Raw genomic sequence first — 13,579 nt, forward strand, 5'->3', positions numbered from 1 at the left:
TTATTTCTAATGTACTGAACAAACTATACAGCCTACAGTTTTCGCAAAGTGCCAAACGCCGTATCAGTCGGCACCGGTGTGTAAATACAAATAGGCCCTTTCGATCCCTTTCCGCACCAATAATCTCTCATTTTCATCTGAGTTAAGTTAAGTAGACCAATCCTATCTGCAAATGGTCTGAGAAGTGGATACTATTTGTTGTGATTGTCTTCCTCCAATCATGTCAATTAGCCGGCCTCTTGAAAAGAAAAACGTTAAAGATTTGAGTAAATATATTACCACGAAGTTTAATCATGCTAATTCTCTTAAGCAAATGAGAGAAAGGAACGTCAAAGAATTGAGCATATATTATTATGAAGTTTGGTTATGATATTTCTCTAAAGTAAAACATGTGAAAAGAACATGAAAAAAGTAACTTGGAACCGCACAGATGATAGAGGAAGGTAATACCAGGGAGTTGTGAGGAGAACTCCCTGGTAATACTAAAGGGGGGGGGGGGGGTAGACAAAGAAAAAAATAAAGCAAGAGGACAACCCAGGTGAGAGAGAGAAAGAGAAATAAGAGAATGGAAAAAATAGAGAGAGAAGGGATAGAGAAGGGGGATGGTTGGAGAGAATGAGGGAGAGTAAAGAGAGGGGAGAGGGGGGGGGGGGGGGTTGAATGGGTTGATGTTCTCGACCGGGTATTTGAGGATAATTTAATTTGAATTCGAATTTGACTTCATTTTACATATTTCACAAGTAAACATGACACAAACGCAATATAGCAATAATATCAGAAGACTCAACGATTTATAAATCACATTGGCATAATCAGTCATCTAAATTAGAGAATACATTGATTTGTTTGAAATTAAAGAAAATTTCAAAAAATGTAAAATATGAGAGAACCTGCATAAAAAATGAGGACAAACCACACGATCGTTGGAAACTTCATGAAGTAAATGAATATCCTCCAACTAATCAAATGATTTCAGATAGCTCAGTTTACCTTTCTGCCATGCCTGCTAGGCAGCTTTCTATAATGGGATGGGGTGGTAGAAATTTTCAGGGATGAGCCACCATTATCGCAAATTTCATCTTTAGATAGAGCCACTGACACAAAGCAGTATATATATTCATATTAGTGTCGTGGTCGTGTGGTCTAAGGCGCCCGTAAACTGATACATGAGAGTCCGGGGTTCGATCCCCGGCCACGGAACTTAGGCCTGCGAGCAACGCATTTAAGCACCAAAGCTCTACGCATTCTTTGTCACTATGTGCATGTGCAATTGTTTTAAAAGAATGTTTTGCTTCCTTTTCAGAAATGGCCGATAACTCAAAAGTCCATATCTTGAGAATTGAGTTATAAACAAAGTAAAAAGCATGTGGTTAGGTTTGTCGCATTTTGATCCATTAACGCGATGTTTTATCAAAGAAGGGTGCATTAAAATCTACCACAATAGTGGCACATTCTAGCAACTATAAATCTAAGACCTTAATCACGACATTCAAACGTGACAAACTGTAAAATCAATGTTATGAGGTCCATTCTTTAAATTATTATCCGTTGCCTTGAGTTATCATTATCAGATTTTGACTCATCGATTTGAATTATTTTTCACTTTCTGTTACGAATTCTTGGAAGTAAACATGAAGAAAACTTGTAACTTTTCAGGTTAACATTAATCTTATCAGCAATGCATTTACTACGGAAAATCTGAAGATTCGCAGTCTACCTAATACACTCGAAAAATTATTATGAATACGCATGCACTATAGGTCCATGGTCAGATGGTATAAGAGAGTATGTATGTAAACTCGACCCTATGACATTGACTTGTGAATGTTTGCATGAGTGGTGTATGGATGTACGGGGGGGGGGGGGTATTTTGTGAATAAGGGTCCAATGTTTCTTATTTTCCACATCAATATATTTTCAAAAATAACACAGAATGGTTACGTAACCTATAATCAACGGTGAAGCATAAATTAGAACCAAAAACTTTGAATTCGGGAAAATACAGAATTAAAACAAACAAAATATTATAAAAAATAGCAAGAATATATATTTGTTTCAATTATATAGAGTTGGCAATGAACAGATAAATATTTTTGTTAAAAATCTCGTCATAATCATTGTCAGCACTGCCATAGGGCAGAAATTATGGTCGACTTCCTTTATCAAAATAATATGGGCCAATCTTCTGAAAGTTTCTTCGGAGAGAACAAAAATGACTCTTCAAAGTTTGAGGAAGAAAAAAAATCGAACTTATCAATCGAGATGTCAGTGACACGAAGCAGATGTGAAATAAAATATCATATCTTTTACTTCGAAATCCTTGTCACTGATAGCTCAACTTGTAAATTGGCCATAAAAGCACCAGACAACACACAGCCCTAAAATTTGCCCTCTGTTCAGACAATATACTGATGCAGGCATCAGAGGGTTATTTCATAAACCATTTCCTAGATTTGATTAAAGCGAACGAGCCGCTTTGAGCATCACCAGCTCACGGCCTATACGGTTCCAGATAATTAACCGTCATCTTATAATTAATTCCCACTACTAAAATCATGAATATATTGTTGCTTTTCACTTCTCTCTAACAATGAAAAAATGTGTTTAATATTATGATGAATGATTTTGTAAATTCGAGAATTTGTACAAGCGTCTGAGCATTTGATTTAAGTTTTAAATGGCGTGAAAACATGATATTTTAGCTATTATTTTTGTTACACAATGTGTAACAGAAATAACATAGGTCTATTCAATTTTACCATATACGTCATGAGGAAAACAAATCACAAAATTTAACCCAAAATGGACGTATGGCGTGTGTATTGAATTGAATGGGGGGGCTTTGTCTTCTTCACCATATTCTCCCAGGTGTGGAAACACACCAGAAGTCCATTATTACGTTTTGACTGTCACTTTTGAGAGACTAATCATGTTCGTCCTCCGTAATGAAGTCTTGTCTGAACTCATACTTGATTTGATATGGATCCCGTTCAATGATGCCTCCGTGGAAGTGACTAGCTTTGACTCATCCTCTTCGATATTCTTCGAGGTGTAAATCGTAGAGGCTTCCCCAGAAAGAGGGCATGTTATACATAGGGACCCCCTTACACCGGCGAAACTGACCTCCAGGGGCCCATTGCAGAAAGAGTTGCAATCCATCGCAACTCTGAAAATCATGCGTAACTTGATTTTCAACCAATCAACACCGTGCATTTAAACGCAACTCTTTCTGCAACGGACCCCTGATCGATCATAGTATTATGATCGAGGTGCCGTGGCCGAGTGGTCCAAGGCGCCTGACTATGTAAGTCCGGGGTTCGATGCCCATGGACCTGCATGGCCAAAATGATTATCTATTGTTACTAGGGGTTAACCCTAACCCTGCACTTCCCTTGAGCAAGGCATTTTAAATCGTTCTTTTTTACATGAATGTGCTCTATGCATTATTGATACCAACTTATGCTCGTGTATTAAAAAAAGAATGGCATACCGTCTGCCCGGACCGTTGGTCGACCTGGAGTTAAATTAGCTGATGCTATACTGCAATGTCTTAGCATTATCACACTGGCCAAAATAAGTTATGACGTTACAAATGGACAACCAGTCACTTTGGTGTGAGTGTGACTAAGGCAATATACCTTTGAATGGGAAGATATTTTTGAGGGAAATAATATGAACGTAGGTGTGACCGCCCCAGCACCAGCATCCCCTCTGTCTGACCGATAGATAAACTATCTTTTCATGATGATTTAAGAGATAATACTTTCTAGCGATTAATACAACCTTGATTTGTTGTTTGCCTTTTCTGATTTGTGACTCCAAATTGATTTTCTATGATAATTAATCAAAATAGAATTATTGAAAACTGTATAGGAGAATGGAATTCTGGAATGTGTTTGTAATGACATTGTAATTAATATATGGTAATACTTTCCGATGAATTATGAAAAAACATTCCTCATCTAAAAATTAACCCCGGGTAGTTAATACAAGGCTTATTTTCAAATTGAACTTCATGCTAATTCAACCCTAATTGTTTATCAAAACTGGAAATAAACGACATTAAACTCAATGGCAACTCAAATTATGATTATTTTTTTATATCTGTATGGAAAGTAAGGGTCTGTAGAGCATGTTAACATAAAAAAAACCTTATACGATTAATTTTCTTTCTTTCATTTATACTTAATTATAATTTAAAAAGTCTACACTTTATCGATTATGTAACAAAATCTAATCTTAATTTCCTCTCTATTATTTATATTTGATTAGTTTGAAAAAAAATATGGCTATAAATTTACAGTTAAAACGCTGTTTAAGATTTTATACAACGCTTTTTACTATATGAACCTTACACTCTATAAACAAATCAGTCAAAAATGACTAGTTAATAGGGTCAGCTGGGTGCAACTGTTATTCTAGTCATATTTGACTATTTTCTAGTCATATTTTACTAGAACAGAGTTATTTCTGACTAGAATATATGTCAGAAATATGAATATCAGTGATTGCCATATCAGTTGCTCCCAGCTGACTACTGGTATAGTCAATGTGACTGATTTGTTTTAAGAGTGTATAGTATTTGTTTAACCGTTTATACAATCATGTTTACTTTATTGAAGATTAGATATTGAAAATTAAACTTTGTTGCTTAAGATTTAAACACTTGTTTTAACTGATTAAACAACTACTGTAAGGTTCATATAGTAAACAGTGTTGTATAATTATTTTTTACTGTGTATGACAATTATTGCCTAATGTCCTAATCAAATTATAGGATCATCTTACCATCTTACTATGCCCCGTTCCCAGAGGTCGTGCTCAGGAGTAGCTCTTACCCGATTCCATCTCGGTTTTCTCGTGATTAGTGAGAAGTGACAGTCTGTTTGGGCGAGAAAATAAGATCTGGTATGATTCATCAGAGGTTTCGAGGTCTGTGAAGTTTAAGCAGGAATCTGCCCCCGAGTTCCTGAAAGATAAAGGCCCTGTAAATCATCCCACGGAGTTTGAAGTACTCCAGGTAATCAGCCTCTATACCGTCTATCTTTTCAAACATTTTAGCGATGATAACGAAATGAAAGGATTAAAAAATAATAGGTATAGAAATAAACCGCAGACCACCCCGATATGGTTCTATGGGAAGGGGTATTAAACAAAATATATGGGGGGGGGGTGCGCAAAAGATGACGTAATTTCCCTTTCTCTTTCCAATTATATGGGTGTTAAATTCACAACCAATGCTCCTTTTTTATTCTTTTTTTCCTTCCTTTTTTTTACTCCTTGAAATCATAAAACGTATCCCAAATATTACAGAGTCATTAAATTATTTTTTTTAATACAAAACAATTTTTTTTCTATATGCTTGAAATAAGAGCCCAATATTCAACCTGCTTCTAAATTTCCTATAACAAGAGAATAAATCATTTTTTTCATAACATAGAATTATTGGCCATCAGATTTATTGTCTTTTCCCGGGGATGGTCATGTTGAATGACAATGACATTGAGTATCATGTGATTTACCGACTTTTTAGGGAAAACAAAACAATCAGCTTGCAAGTGATTCTATCGGCGATTATGATGTCGTCGAAAAAAAGTTTAACCAAATATTAAAAGAAAAAACTTGTTTCCGCCCGGGCTCGAACCGGGGACCTTGAGTGTGTTAGACTCACGTGATAACCGCTACACTACGGAAACTCAGGCGACAGCGGAGGTGAAAATTGCAAGAGTAAGCGGCGTGCCGCAGCGTTTGAATACACAGAGCACAGTACCAGGGCCCGTTGCAGAAAGAGTTGCGTTTAAACGCAAGTCAAAAAATCAAACGCAAGTCCCAAAATGCGCGCCGATGATTGGTTGAAAATCAAGTTGCACATGATTTTTAGAGTTGCGATTGATTGCAACTCTTTCTGCAACGGCCCCAGGGGCCTGTATTTTACAAGGTCCTGCTCAGTCATGTGATCAGCGCACGACGAGAGAGGGAGAGAGAGAGAGGAAGGTATATATGTGACAAGACCCCCCCCCCCCGGAATAATATGACATGAAAAAATAATTCATTTCATCGTTATTATTTTTTTTCTATTTTATCACTTGACTGTCATAAATCAAAAGGGTCGATCAATATGACTTGTATCCATTTCGTTTTCCCTTATCGTGATTTAATACATTTTAATCATTTGGATTGTGCCCCATCCCCAATAGCATTGGGTATCTGGTGCAGCTATAATATTTACCTTTAGTGTGTACCAAGTTCGTTATGGTGTTTATGCAATGATTACAAGAGAGATACATTATTTTTTCGCAATGAAATCCCATTCTAACTAACCAGAATGAAGAGCTCTATCTTATATGGGAATCGATTTTGAAATATAAACGAAGAGAAGTGGAGCATAAAAAGCTGTGGTGTTATTGAATTTGTCACACCAAGTTATAGGACAATCAATATCTAAAATGAGTTGCATTTTTGCGCACGGTTTAACTCATACATGGATTCACTGGTCATGCTGGCGTACAGATGGGGGCTATATATGGGTCCATGCATGGTCCCCCCAAAAATTCAACGAAATATACTTTTTAGATATTTTGCCCCATACGCCAGAGCTGCCCACCTAGAAATCATTGGCTCACGTACTACACCTCTAGATGAATTCAAATTGAATCAGTCATGGTTATACCCCCTTATACCCCGGGGCCCGTTTCATAAAGCTGTTCGTAAGTTACGAATGACTTTACGCACGACTGTTGACCTTTTTTTGTGCTATATGATACATCCCTATCTAGCTGACTTATGTATAAGAACATGTTCCAGTCGGTCGTAAAGTTGTGAGTAACTTTACGAACAGCTTTATGAAACACCACCCTGGTCACATCTCTACAGTGGCCGTATATACGGCGAGTCGAAAACAGTCGTTTTAACATTTTATGTACGAGCTACATTACTGTGGTGGTGTGTATAAAAATGAATAAAACGGCTGTTTTCGACTCGCCGTGAGGTCGCCGTAGAGCAAATGTGACCGAGGTATTATGAATATGTGACAGACTAGTACAGGATTTAAAAGAACTCCTCTGTAGGATCAAAATTCTTTGAAATTTGAAATTTTTTGATGTCGCACTAACCTTATTGACGAAATTTTTCAATTTGTGCATGCAGGTATAGGTTGGCTACTACCTCTGTTTTCAAGAAGGGGGGGGGGAATAAATGATTAAAAATAGAACTAACAAAATATAAGAAAGGAGAAAGAATGATACCAGGGGCCGTAGAATGGTTTTGAAAGTGGGGGGGGGGGTGGTTGGGGAGGCTGCCCGTGGAAACATTTAGATTGTCTTTTCAAGTTTTTGTATATCTGAACCCCCCCCCCCCCTCCCCATTATCCCGTTCCACGACCCCTGTTATAAAGGTAGGTGTGGGCGGTGTCACTCTGTATTACCTCTGTTATTCAATTGCGCGGGATGGGGGGGGGATGACGTCACCATTAAGTCGTCTTGCCCACTTACAATACACGTTCCCTTTAAAACTAAGTTATTGACCCCGCAATTGCTGTTTGGTCTTGACGGGTGACATGGTACTATCCAACCAGACCAGTTGTTTATGGACAACATGGCTATAGAGATGGGACCTTTACCAGCTAAAAGGCCCTTGGATTCCCAAAGACACACATGGAGGTAACGCCCTTCTGTCTCTGACGGTTCTGTAAACAAAACAGGATGAGTAGAGATAGATATGAAAGCTAATGAATGGGACTAAGGAGGACAAGTGACATGTTTAGGTTCATAGTCGAGTGCATCACCCTTTCGTTCTAAAGGTGAACTTCAGCATCAGAAGCGTCCAATATTGAACAAGATGGGCTCGTGACTCACTAAATTCAATTCAGATTTATTTTCCGTTTCAAGAATTGAAAGAGTTATGACAAAAAAGACATAATCACCTCATGACGTAACGTATTACATAACCAAAGCAATGTATAGATATTCGAATTCAGATATATATTTCGATTCAAAAGTTATAAAGAACTGAAGAAAATATAAAAAAACAAGCTTGAACTGACTTAATAAACAATATGACTTAATATGAATTATGATCAGAAGCAACTACACTATTGGATTTATCGATGTGGCGTCGTTTCTTCCAACTACGACCCTTACCAATGTTTTAATTAATCTTTGTTTGTTTGTTTGCATTTATTTCTGCGTTCAAAAACACAATACAAAATTATTTATAATTACAAAATACAAAATAATTCATAATATAAACAATGTGGTCATATTACATAATAAATACAAATAAGGATGTGAGTATAAATTAATCTTTTATAAATGTAAACGTATACATATAATGTAAAAAATGAACGCAGGAGACCGCCATCGTGAGCGGTTAGGCTTGAATTGATGGCGGCCTCATAAAAGATTCGTGACTAAGATTGATATTTACTGACCAAGTGGGTGCATTGCAAGTGCAGGTGCTGTGTATAGCAGTTGAGTAAAATCAGAATATTAAATAGCGAATGTGAATATTTGAGTGAATGTTTTAATTTGGAGGGTGGGGTTGATAAGATTGAATGATAGTTTTCTTTAGAGTGGCTTTTAATGAGTATATGGTTGAACACGTTTTAATATTGTTTGGAAGACCATTCCAAATGTCAGGACCATGGTGTCGTATTGATTTAGAGGCAATTACCAGTCTGGGGTTAGAGAGGTGAAAGTTTCCGGATATGCGCGTTGGGTAAGTATGGACAGTACTATTAAATTTGAACATGTTATCAAAGGACGAAGGGAGCAGTTTGTTAATATATTTAAACATAATTATAGTTATTTGAATAGTATATAAGTCGGCAATTTTAATGTTTTCAGTTTAAAAAATAAAGGATCGGTGTGAGCCAAATAATGTGATCCTGTACAAATACGAATTGCTCTTTTTTGTAATTTAGAAATAGAAGTAAGTTTTGTGGAACCACAATTAGCCCAAACAACGTTACAATATGTTATATACGGGAGTATTAACGAATTATACAATAGAAATAAAGTTTTGTGTGGTAAAATAAATTTCAACTTGGAAATTATTCCAATATTTCTCGAGATACATATAATGATATGGTGCAGATGTTCATTCCAAGACAAAGCTTGATCTATGATGACGCCTAAGAATCTAGATTGAGTCTTCCGCTCTAATGGTGTGCCGTCAATCTGTAAGTGAATTGGAGAATCTGTAGTATGAGAATGTTTAAAATGGATGAAGTGGGTCTTTTTCGAGTTCAAGGATAGTTCATTAGCTTTAAACCACTGTGAGACTTTAATTAATTCAATATTTAAGATGTTGTTTAAGGAAGTTATATTTTTATGAGAAAAAAATATATTTGTGTCGTCAGCAAATAATACAAATGATAAAATGGAAGATGTATTAATAATATCATTGACATATAATAAAAATAAAAGGGGGCCTAGAATGGAACCTTGAGGGACACCACATTGAACTGGAAGTAAACTAGAATCGTTGCCATTAAAAGTGACATATTGTTTTCGGTTTATTAAATAATTTTCAAACCAAAGGAGTGATTGACCGCGAATACCATAATAATTAAGTTTTGAAAGTAAAATATTATGATTCAGTGTATCGAACGCCTTACTGAGGTCACAAAATATACCAATGACATGCTCTTTGTTGGCTATGGCGTTTGTTATTTTATCGTAAATTTGGATTAAAGCCAAGTTTGTGGAATAATTTTTTCTAAAGCCATATTGATTAGAAATTAATAAATTGTGTTTGTTGATAAATTCATAAAGTCTATTATAAACTATTTTCTCGAGGATTTTGGATATACTAGGGAGAAGAGATATAGGACGATAATTGCTTATTTCATGAGGATTGTCTTTTTTGAAAATTGGATTGACTTTGGCGATTTTGAATAAGTCAGGAAATATACCTTGTGATAGAGATTTATTAAAAACATGACTAAGAGGGTTTGCAAGCGGATGAATTATTTCTTTTAAAAGAGACATACTAATTTATCATGCCCATGAGATTTGGAGCTATTAAGAGACCGTGTAATGTTGAGAATTTCTGTGGGGTTCGTAGGGTTCAGGAAAAATGAATGTGGATTAGGTTCGGGAGGTAATCTGTGAAATGCGCATTTTGGCTATTGATCTTGCTTGCAAGTTCGGGTCCGATATTTGTGAAAAATGAATTGAATGAGTTTGCATGAAGGGAAGAGTCAACTTTGGAACCATTTAAAGTCATGTCATCAGTAGGTGGGGGATCTGCACTTGTTCCCATTAGTTCTTTGATGATTTTCCAGGTAGTATAAGTGTTTGAACTGGCATCTTTTATTCTATTAGTATAATACATTTTACGTGATAAACGAATTAATTTTGTTAACTTGTTGCGATATACTTTGTATTTTTTTAAATTGGCTTCAGTAGGATTGCGTAAATGTGACTTGTAAAGGCAATTACGTGTCTGTATTGATTTTAATAAACCTTTTGTTATCCATGGTTGTTTGGGTGTTTTTCGATTATTTTTTACTTTTCCTATGGGAATATTCTTTTCATAATAATGTTGTAATTTATTATTTAAGAGATTATACGATGTGTTTGCGTCACCTCTTCGCTTTATCTTTAATGTTTCATGAATAAAAAAAAATCACAAGGAGCATCATTTACCCCCCCCCCCGCTCCCCAATAGGTATACGAATCCCTTAGTAACAGGGGAACACCGCATAAACAAGGGCATTTGACTTACAATTGTTGTCTTACCTCAGCCTGTAATGAAACTTACAATATTATATAGAAGTAAAATATATCCATTTAATAGAAAATAAGCGACTTCACCATTCATCATTCCAATGTCAATGGACAATGAGACGAGGGAAACATCAATTCATAAATATGCATTCAAAACCATCGAAAAGAAAAATGAGATACTGTGTTGAGGCCAGTGGAAAAATGAACGAATGAGTTGGGGGCCAGGGCACTATGATTATGATTAAAACAACTGCGGGGAGGCTTTGGTAAAATATAAAATCCACCCCTCCCCTTTCTCTCTGTCTATCTTTCTCTCTCACATACTCTCTGTTTCCTTCTATCTGTCTCTTTCTCTCTCTCCCCCTTTCTTTCAATTACCCCCTCCCCCTTTCCCGAAAAGGGAACATGACTATTTCCCACTGCTTCGATAACGCATGCATTTTATTTCATGTTGTCTATTGTGCACCTTTTTTACGAAGAAGGAACAGTTAAGGTTGTTTTGTTTTGGAAGAGACGGGTTTGACAAATTTGACGTTTTGGGGGTAATAACATAAAAAGATTGAGCAAAGACGGACGAAACTCGCAAACATGACAGAGAAATTGTCGTGATGACGTACCGGGGTCAAAAGTTATCAAGATACGGAACATTAAGAACGTTCCGTGTTCCATGTAATTATATTGGACTTGAGATATAACATTCAGCGATGAGTGTAACAATCAGACGAATTCCAGACTAAAAATCAGACAATGTTGTAAATTATTTGGCGAGGGATAAACTTGTTATGAATCGTGTTTGTTGGGCTGTGTTTGACATGTCAAAAACATAACGACATTGAGACTTTCCTCTAACCAATCCATCATTTCTTGGGTAAATTTTTATCTTGTATAGACACTCGTCAAGCCCGTTGCCTTCCTTTGAATTTTTTTTATTCGGATATTATTGTGAATAAAATGGGCATGAAATTTGGATGTAATGGAAAACAATTATTTTGGAACAATAGACCCGAGAGATAAAAGAAAGAAAATTTTGTCAGCATCGTGGCGATTAAAAACAAAATTTTTCAAGTGGATTTCCACACAATAGAACATTGTATCAAATAACGTCTTCCAAACACAATTAATTTTGACAGTTATGATGAATTTTGAGCAAAATAATAGAGATATGAAACAATGGACTGTGAGATAGAAACGTGTTCAAAATAAACACTGATAGTGGCATCAATCATGATTAAAGTCTTTAACGCTTTAGACGCCAGTTGGTTTTGCTGGAAAAAATCAACCAAATGGTCAAATGCATGTATGTATGCAGCACTAATTCAGACATATATAATGACGTTATATACAAAGTTGTGAAAAAAACTATATATTTACCCTTTAATTAATATTATTAAACTCATTCGCCCGTATTCTGAAGTCGGGTTTAACTTAAACTCAGGTTTAAAGTTGTGGTTTAAGTATGGAAAGCCAATTGCTACATAAATCACTAATAGTAAAGATATCGTAATCAGCTCATTTGGCTCTCAAATCATTCATAATTGTCTAGGAAGTATAAATAGATGATTGTCTTCACCATCGATGAATCAGAAAAGAACACAGTGAAAAATTAGAAACATACAACTTAATAAAAATTTTGACACTTTTGGCTTCCCATAATTTTAGCACAGAGTTAGACCACGGTCTAAGTTAAACCTGACTTCAAAATACGGGCCAATGTCATGCATACCAAATTTTTTTTATGTGTAATATCAATGGATGCCGTACTTCATAACTTTATCAGCCTTTATCTATTTTGGGAGCATAGCCATACGTACAGTGATATCTGTGATTCGAAATTGGGGCAATGGCATATCATTAAATCTTGGGGTATAGGGTGATAACAGAACATGTAGAATGGACCTTTAACTAAATATTACATCCTTTATAGTCAAAGTTATGGACCCCATGGAAGAAAAGAGTAATTTATGTCAAGAATTCTGAAATGGACAATCCTTTCGATTATTTTATTTATTTCATCTATTCAACATATTTGCAATTCATTTTGTTTATTTCAATTAATGCCATTATTGTTATTTTTTATGTTATATATATTTATGTATTGTGTTTTATAAATAAACAAACAAACAAACAAGTAACATGAATTTTCATTAAAATATATACACATTCACTGGCGTATATATTTTTCCCTTTTTTTTGGGGGGGGGAGGGTCTTAGGCCCTTACCACTAAGAAAAATATGAGAAAAATTATGAAAAGGAAAGGAAGGAAGAATGGTAAAATACGTATTCCTTTCTAAATACACACTATATCATATATCATTAAAATCCATCAAAAAACATTTAAAAAAGTAAAAAATGTTTGCCCACTCGCGACTATTTAGAGTATAATTATTGCTCCATACAAATAGTGGCACCATTGACCTACTAGCGGTGGCACCAAGGGGGAAAGTGCATGCATGGGGGAGTTCGCCCCCCCCCCCCTTTAGTCAGGATCGTTGCTCCCCCCTCCAGAAATTTTAAAAACTGGAAAAAAATGTGTAGTAAATGCTGTCATGAGCATCCTACTCAAGATGGAAAGTGCTCCGATTTTTTTTCTCATCTAGTCATGATTAGCTTCCTACAATAATAGTCACTAACACAAAATCTTTGGTAAATTGCTATTTCGTCTAATGCCAACTCGTCCACTCACCACATGGTCTACTTTCATTTAGTCTTATGCCATTCCGTCCATCAACATTTCGTCTAACACCCATTAAGTCCATTGATGATTTGGTCTAATCACTATTTTGTCTATGTCCATTTCGTCTCATAACCAGTTGGTCTAATATCCATTTTCATTCATTTTGCACAATTT

The 13,579-nt window shown here is 35.8% G+C and overlaps 1 non-coding gene across 1 annotated transcript; it reads right to left on the bottom strand.

The window, feature by feature from the left end:
• Positions 1-5,623: 5,623 nt before the first annotated feature.
• On the bottom strand, positions 5,624-5,696 carry TRNAV-AAC. Its single transcript has one exon. It is a non-coding gene; the product is annotated as a tRNA-Val (tRNA).
• Positions 5,697-13,579: the final 7,883 nt, after the last annotated feature.

Source organism: Lytechinus variegatus, chromosome 15 (assembly GCF_018143015.1).
Source record: "Lytechinus variegatus isolate NC3 chromosome 15, Lvar_3.0, whole genome shotgun sequence".
NCBI lineage: Eukaryota > Metazoa > Echinodermata > Echinoidea > Temnopleuroida > Toxopneustidae > Lytechinus > Lytechinus variegatus.